General features: G+C 43.7%; 1 pseudogene; it reads right to left on the bottom strand.

Moving 5' to 3' along the window:
* Positions 1-1,842: 1,842 nt before the first annotated feature.
* LOC124696408 lies at positions 1,843-6,863 on the bottom strand (annotated as a pseudogene).
* Positions 6,864-8,939: the final 2,076 nt, after the last annotated feature.

Here is an 8,939-nt window from a genome sequence, read left to right as displayed (position 1 = left end):
CCATAGTGGTCACTGAGGGATTGAGACAGGAAGCTCCACTTGTGGGTAGCACCACATGCATATTTCAAAGCCTGGACCGATCCCAGAAAGCGCCACTGCAAAGGTCCAAATCATGGTCCTCTCCAACCTATGCCCCTCCGCCCTCACTTTCTCTCCCACCGCCGCCGGTATACCTAGGGGGCATAATCATAAGTTCATTTTACTCAAACAAAAACATTTTTAAATGTGTATGATATCCTTCAACCTTCAGGGTATTGCATAAGTACGTCAAATTGGCTATCGGTAATGTTCATATTGTGTCCATCTCTTCCTTCGGACAACCATGTCAGGTAGCACCACAATCAAATATGAGATGCATCAACTAATGTCCATGGTATCAACACGTATGGCTATATATCTTACATTGTGCTATTTTGTAGGGCCATAGACCACAGTCAATTGAAGATAAATGTAAGCTATATATGCTGCTGAGAAGCTTGAATTTTAACGGAGAGGCTTGGCCTGCATCAGCCTCCTAGCCCTACACATCCACTGCTTACAATTTTGGCAGTGCGGATTCTCCAATTGGTTTGTACTCACCTGAACTTGAGCTGGCCTCCAGGATCTCCATGCATGATAGGTTACACTGGACTTATTTCTGATGTACGTCTCCAAACCTCATCTGCAACATGTTCATTTGTTTTCTTAGTCAATATTCATGAGCTAATGGCATTACCTAATTTATATTGATTCACGAGTTGGAAATGTCTTCATGCAGTCCATCCCAACTTATCACTTTTTTTTTTCTTTTGGCAGGATGTAGATTCAGAACCATTCGAGTCTTCACCATTGATGCGAAGAAAATTGATGATGATTTGGTAACATGAAGCCAGCAAGCTGTAGCCGATAGTTATAAGACGAGTGAAAAGGGGAGCTGGTGAAATGCGACCTAACCTCTTAGTTGCCATTCTCTTAGTTTAGTTTGAGTGGAAGTACTCCCTCCGTCGTGAATTTTAACAAACCTCCGATATGTTTCGTGGGACGGAGTATAAAAAGTTGACTGCGAGATTGCTAAACAATGTTTCGATAGAATGCTAATGGAGGATCCTCCTCAAATCTTTACCACGAATAGAAGAAAGAGCTCTTTATTGATGCTCATGGGTGTATCTTCCGATTTTACTATAATTATCGACAATTACATCACTGACATCGGCTCATCCACAAGCTACATTCTAACAACTACTTGCCATTAAGGCATATCGATGAAGAAATAGATAGTGTTACACCCAGTTGCAACCAAGATCAATCAAGGTTGTGTGATACCGCTTGGCAGGCGGCGCGGCGAAGCGCGCTGTCCATCTAGTAACCATTTTATGCCGGTCGATTATGCCCCAGGTTAGTCTACCGGGGTTATCCCCCCGACAGCAAGCATAGCGGAAATCAACTCCTAGGCCAGACCCTCTCAATCTGTCACACAACCAATTAAACTGGCCATCATGCAGGTATTTTACTAGATGCATCATTTGTCGACGCTTGCAACTCATGACTGATTTTGAATCACAAAGCAATTTGATGAGTTAGAGCATTTTTTTCAATTGCAAACATGACTTGGCACAAATCACGAATGTGCAAGGTATTTTTTCTCGGTTGCAAACTCATATGAAATTAAACTAGTTTCCCTTACAATCCAAAATGCAATTCATGTCAGCACAAATCACGGTACGTTCCTACGGTTTAGGATCGACTGAGATTTCGCAAAACAGCAAAAGAATACATCCGTTCTAATAGTTTGTCTCGTCGAACGATGAAGTTTGCTGCAAAATACCACTAGACCAACAATGACACTCTGCTAATCCATCAGTTCTACCAGGCACGGGACTGCCCGCTCCCGCCGCCGCCACGGCCACCTCCTCTCGCCCACGGCCCCACCGGCCGCCACGCCGTCTGCTGCTTCTGCCCCGAGCTGCCCCCTCCTGCCCAAGCACCTCCCGGTCGGAAGCTGTACGCACCACCGTCGCCGTTGTACTGGCCGCCTTCAGTACCTCTGCCGTAGCTGCCGCTCCACCGCTGCAGCGTCTCGCCGGCACCGGCAACGCTCCCTCTCCCCCGTCCGTAGCTGCTCCTGCCGATCTGCCGCGTCTCGGTGGCGGCAGCCGGGCTTCCTCTCCCACGCCCCATCCATCCCGTTCCAGCGTTCCTGACCTCCTCTCTTGGCTGCATCGCCGACGAGCTCGCCTTCCACATGGTGTCTGGCCTGCAGGTGACGATCGGCGGCCTTGGGCCCTGGTACGTGTGCCACATCGGCCTCTTCCCAATGTCAGATTCACTCAGAGACTGCACGACACACAAGATTCAGAGGTTCAATGAAGCTTCAGATTGACCAAAGAAATTATACACCAATTTGCGTCAATCTACCTTGTCGGGGAGTCTGACATCGTCGAGAGATTGGCTTCGCTGCATCAGGGTTGAAGAACACGGCTGATCTGAAACATCACAAGAGGGAATTTCAAATCAGCATGAGATAGCCCAAGAGACACCCAATGCACGAACATAGTAGGCCGAAGAGAAACTTGCATTGTTTGATCGCAGGCAATGTCTGGCAGATCTTTAATCGGTGAGCGGAATAGATCATTGCCTGCGGCAGCATCCTCATCTAGAGATAACCAGCCTGAGATTTCACTGTTATGGAGACAAAAATGGAAAATTTGGGATTACTTCTGTATTGCTATGGAAATCTGAACAGAATATAGAAGTTAGGATTACACTTGTTCATCCTTCCAGTACCTAGTGGATATCATAAGCTTTTTTGCTGTGCACTTGGACACTTCCGTAAATGCGGCATTGTTAGCAAGAGCATTCGAGTTCCTTAGGAAGATCTTCTCTTGCCGGATAGTATTCCGTTTCATCTCATGAAGCTGATGTGCAACCAAGGTAAAATACCATCTGACTGTGACTTATGATTTAATTTGATTTAGTGTAAAATTACTACATTAGTATAGATGGTGAGGCATTGTTTTACCGCAAGATCTTTTTCTACCACCTTCGTGGCTGAAAGCAGCAGGTTCACATCTATGAATGGCAACTTTGCAACACCCTGAAATTACGTATTCATTGGAAACTAGGGTCAGACATTAATTTTTAGATATAGCACCTAAATTAGCATGGTCACTTGATGAGTCTAGATTCAAATTATCAGTTGAACCGGTGCATATGAAAGAATAGCTTACTTGCCACAAGAAACGTTTTCCATGTGTATCAATCTCCAGCTCTAGAAACAAGTGAATTGCATTCTACTTTAGTATACAATAATCTGAAGATATCAACTAGTACTACTTGATAACAGATATACCTGATGGGTAAAACATTTGTATTGTAGACTCTTCGCAGCCCATTAATTTGCTGTAGCATTTTGGAAGGGCGCATGAGCTGAAAAAATTGCGAGTATTTCTCAGGAAATGGCAATGATTAAAAAAAAATCGAAAGGAGGCAAAGCCCCCAGGAAATGATTAGTGTGCCTGACAAAACATGCCTTTCTGGTGGCAACACTGCCATTAGCTGATCAAATGGTTTTAGTGGTTTGTCCAGAGTGAAAGATATCTTGAACTGAGATAGGCGTTTCAGATCCGATGCGAAAGGAGCATAATAGAATGGATAGTACCTGCATAAAAGAACTGTACCATCAAACATTTGTCTATCTATTATACTATCATCAGTCACTAGCATGTAAATATGATGAAATTAAGTGTCTTTTGTGTGACGAAATACAGATAAAAAGATTTTTTTTTGTCCTACCAACTCCATGACGGCATGTCGGAAAAATAGTATCGCAGCACCCAACATAATCCTTCCAAATAACTCTGAACCTAGATCAGCAAAAATACAAATTAAACATACTAGAACCAAAAATGCTATAACCCTACCAAGCCTCATGAGAGACTCCATTTGAACCAGGAACCAAGGAAAATCATAACCATTTCAGTTTGCAGCCTGCCAACTTCATTGGAGGTTTCAGCACCAAACTTCTCTTTGTGAAACCGAGACTTCCATCCTGGCAATCCCAGTCTTATCTGTAGTAGATATGTCAATATTTGCTCATAGAAGAAATATTACCCCAATTCGTGATACTAACCCTGTCATGTTTAGAGGATCCACTTTTGAAAAGGTCTTCCTTACTACGAAGATTATCCTTTAAATTTGTCTTCATCTCTAAGGTATTCTCATTAACCTGACAGATAGGTGCAGAATCAGATTAGCAGAAAATATACATACAAGAAACAAGCATGTTCAATTAATATGTAGCAGAAATAACAAAACGCCCATACATCAGCTTTGCCATCGTTAGAAGTAAAGATGCTATCTTGTTTCGAAAAAGATTTGTCCATCAAGTCAAGGTCGGAACTTTCTTCCTGCACCAGAAGAATCTATGAGATCTCTGCACATGTACATTTCTCGTTTACTATAACAAATCCTTACCACAATGTCATAGTTTCTTCCATTCCAGTCATTTTCTGCAGCTTCACGCTGTATCTTGCGAAGTAACTTCTGCAGGTAACACAACAACAGACACATCAACAAATGCTGACTGGGGGGTGCATGCAAACTCTAGCCAAGGAATCAAGGATGATAAGATACCTCCCGTAGTTCATATCTTTTCAGAAATATTTTCTCTTCATGCAACGACAATTCATGGAAAAACTTCTCCAACCTTGAGACTTTCAGACAAGCGGCATGCTTTTCTTTGATCTGTTTTCAGTAGCAGAAATTGAACAACATTAAAGTAACACACAAATAATCAGTGATGCGAAATAAGAGGTTTAGATTATCCAGATACTTTGTCTGTGTCGACAATATAACCCCCCATTTTGTTGAACGTGGTTTTGTACACATCAATGAGAAGATCGACTCCAAACTGTCAAATGCAACATACATGAGAGATTAAAATACCGTTTCCATAGACGACAAAGTACAACTAAGACCATACAGGTACACACATACTTCATGTATCTCGACTGAAGGAATGTGTGGAATGAAGTCATTTCCCGTCAAGAAACAGATAAAGATGAAGTCATCTATTAGCCTCTCGATGTCATGTTTGCACCCCGGTATAGTCATTTCAAGCTCCAAGTACTCTCTCAGAACCCATATGTTGAGGAACTGCAGTAAGGTAAATGGCATAATTCGCTAGTTAGAATGGTAACCTTCCAGATATATGATTGCAGGGGGATGGTGACAAACCTGATATGGTTTCTTGGGCAACTTGCCCTCAGGTTCTGCCTGTGTTATCCTGGGGAACCAGCCTCTGCACTTAGCTTTTGGTAACTCTTGGGCTGTGAAACTTGTTTTAGTCACAGGGACACAATTTTCCGGTTGATGATGTTGGCGTAGCACGTCCTGTTCAAGTTAACAGAACAGAATTGTCATCTCCAATGCAATTACAAAATGCTACTCCCCAAAGTTTTTTTATATTAGACTCCAATGCAAGTTAATTATATAAGTTAACAGCAGTATCTAAGTTTCTCTATATTGGAGTAGTTTTTTTTTACTTTGCTGGTGAAACTTAGATACTGCTAGTGAGTTTCCATATGCGGCATATGGTGTCACAGGATAATCGATCACCGCAGAGGGACTAACATACCTCTCGCAATATAGAGAAGTGAACTTCGTGAGATGCCAAACCGAGCATTATCAGATCTGCATCCTGTGTAATTCTTCAGGCTTTCAGTACAATACACAGTTTCAAACATCATTCTTTGGGCAGTGTTACATTTCATACCAGCCCATAGAGACAATGGCGAGTGTTTGAATCGTAGTTTTCCATGCTCCGCTGCGCACGGATAAACGACATGATCTTGTGCTCCCCTTCTCCAGGAACATTTGCATCAGAGAGTATCACCTTAAGAAACAGGCATATTTTTTGTTAAAATTAAACAGTTTCCATATGAACACATGAGGCGTATTCTTGCTGCAAATTCAGGATCAGAACATAACCTTGATGTCTTTCCACCGTGGGTGGTTGTTCAACCGTGTGCGGACGTAGTACTCCAGCGCCACCGAGAGCTTCTCCATGAACTCAGTCCCCGGCGTGATGATGTTGGGGTCGGAGACCTCGCGTGGCGCCTGGTCCTGCGGCAGCAGCTCTTTCCCCTGAGCCCTGAACCTCTCCCTCAGAAGATTCTCCTCAGTCTCCTGGAAGAAAAACAAAGCAAGATCTTCAAGAGGTATTAACAAGATTGCACGAATTGGAAATGGAAGAAACTCCTTGACGTACGGCCTCTTTTGCGGCCTTGGCGGATTTGAAGCGCCGGGCTCGCTGCTGGTTCATCTTGGCGCGAGGGGCGACTCCATCTGCATGCATGCAAGTGGCCATGGAAGTTTCGTCAAGCGAGCATGCATGCGTGCGTCCACTAGTACAAAGAGATTGGAGACGAAGCAGCGTGGGGGAGGAAGAAGAAGAAGCCATGGACGAACCTACGGCCAGGTAGAGGAGCCGCCGAGGCCTGGCGATGCGGAGAAGGCGGTCGATGTAGTCGAACATGGACCGGAACACCTCGTCGAACGTCGCCGGAGGAGGGCACCCCTGCGCGCGTGCAAAAAACGCAGGTGAGATGAGAGACCAGCTCCTCGATCCACCGACAACTCGCGAGATTACATGGATCGGTTGACGCGCATCAGCATAGAGAGATCAAACTTACCGTCTGGTCCTCGGGGTGGAAGCAGGGATGGATGATGCCGTTCATGTCGAGGTAGAGGTTGTCGTAATACACGTCGGCATCAGCAGGGCCGACGGGCCGGCATTCTCCGTCGTACTCTTCTTCCTCGACGGCGGGGGTGACGATCTTGGGGTACTTCTCCACGAGCCATCGGTAGAAGGAAGGAACTCCCATGGCGGCTCGCTACCAAGCTCAGGTGCAGCGAGAGCTTGAGCTGGTACTACTACTAGGAGCTGCTGAGTGCTGGCATGGATGAAGTAGTACTAGTGCTCGTTGTGGTGTGGCGAAGAATACGGAGCGGCGAGCTAGATGATTGGGTGGAGACGTGGAGGGACGGCGACCGATGCGTCATGTCAGACTGCCGCCGACTCGACTCGTCTCGTCACACGGCACGGCGAGCGAGGCCAAGGCAGCTTGCTTGCTGCTTCTCTAGCTCGGTGCGTGCGTGCATTGGGAAGGTAAGCGAAGCCAGATTGCCAGACAATGGTGAGAACTTAGATTTTCTGAGATGTACTAATTCCTCTTCCAGTATTTGTTTGGACTGCCAGGGTAATCTTTGAAGTCGATTGAACTTTCTAAAGCTGGCCTAGTATCGTATACAACTATTATGTACGTACTCCCTCTATTTTAAAATATGATGTCTATAATATTTAGATAAAGTTAAATTTCTCAAATTTTGACCAACTACATATAAAAAAGGTGTTATCGTTTATAATCCTAAATTAATATTTTTAGAAGCATCATGAAATATAATTTTATATTATGTGCATTTAAAATTGCAGATGTTGACATTTTTTTATATATAGTTGCTCAAACTTTAAAAGTTTGACTAATATCTGAGGTAGCATTGGTGCACCTCTACATGGTGCGCCATTGCAATGTATAAGTAGTGATGGAAACGGTTGGACACCACTTAGCAGTGGCGCCCCCCTCCCCCCGATCAGCTTTTTGGTTTTGAAAAAAAAATAGATAGAAATTTCAAAAAACAAAATCTTTTGAGATACCCATGTATTATGTCATCTAGTATTAATGATAATTAATAAACATGAATTTCAACTTTATTTTGTAAAATGGCGTCATGTTTCGGTAAAACGGGGTTTGTGGTTCCATATGACCTCCGATGAAAATCTTTTTTATATGAAAATGTATCTACGCGAAATTTCCTATCCGAATTCAACACCTAAGGTCGTTTAGACAAAAATTAGATTAGTCAAATTCAAAACAGAAATGGAAGATTTTTTAGGTTTTAGATTCAAAGCAGAATTTCAAAAAAAAAATAACAGTGGTGCACCCATGCCTTGGTGCGCCGGTGTTAAGCTTCCCGCCCACGAAATTTGAAATGGCCCGGCCGGCCACTTACCCCTCCTACATCCTCCTCCACACATTTTGTTCTCCTCCCCTCCTCCTCATCTCCTTTCATTCCTTCTACTCCTCCATCCACTCCTACTTACTCCTCTTCGACGACCCTCCGGCCTCCCTCCTCCCTCCAGCCTCCATTACCCTCCTCCTCTCTATGAACCCACCTCTCCTCCATCCTCACCTCACCTCTCCTCCCTTCTATCATCCATCCTCACCGGCGGCTAGGCTATGAATGAGATGAACACGGGACAATAATTCGGGCAACAAAAATGAGAAAAAACGAGCAAAAAATTCAAAAAAAAATGTGCTAGATCCAGATCCAAAAATTTCAAATTTTAGGAGTGACGCACCTCTTTTTTTTCCAGTGGCGCACCTCCCACTTTTAGCAGTTAGCAATTGCGCAGGTGCGCCACTGGTAGGCAATATAGGTGCGCCAGTGATTAGCTATTTTCTAGTAGTGACCATTTTGATGGGTCTAGGGTGCATGATACTAGCTAAGATATTAGCATTATGGCTAGCCTAAACGTTGGCGTATTATTGGGGCGGATAACTACAACGACGTTCTCAAATAGGTCGCCTCAATTGCTTTCATTTTTATTTTTGAAAATCTACGATTCATAGATGAAAACACAACCATATTTTACCCAACATGATTTATTGGAGCCAAAAATGCTTTATCATCTTTATTTTATTTCTTTTGCACATCACTAGATTTCACAAGATAAAAGGACATGTTCTTCCCCTTCTTTTCTTTCTTCCTCTTATTTGTTCTTCTACTCTTTGGGAAAATTACTCTACTTTTCCATCTTTTCCAACTCAATGTCAACTTGCTTCTTAGAGCCCTCGTTCAACTTTGACATATGTTGCTCCAACACACGGTTCTCAATGGTA

This window comes from Lolium rigidum, chromosome 3 (assembly GCF_022539505.1).
Source record: "Lolium rigidum isolate FL_2022 chromosome 3, APGP_CSIRO_Lrig_0.1, whole genome shotgun sequence".
Taxonomy (NCBI): Eukaryota; Viridiplantae; Streptophyta; class Magnoliopsida; order Poales; family Poaceae; genus Lolium; species Lolium rigidum.
Note: the sequence above shows the minus strand (reverse complement) of the source record. Positions and strands in the feature narration are given on the sequence as shown.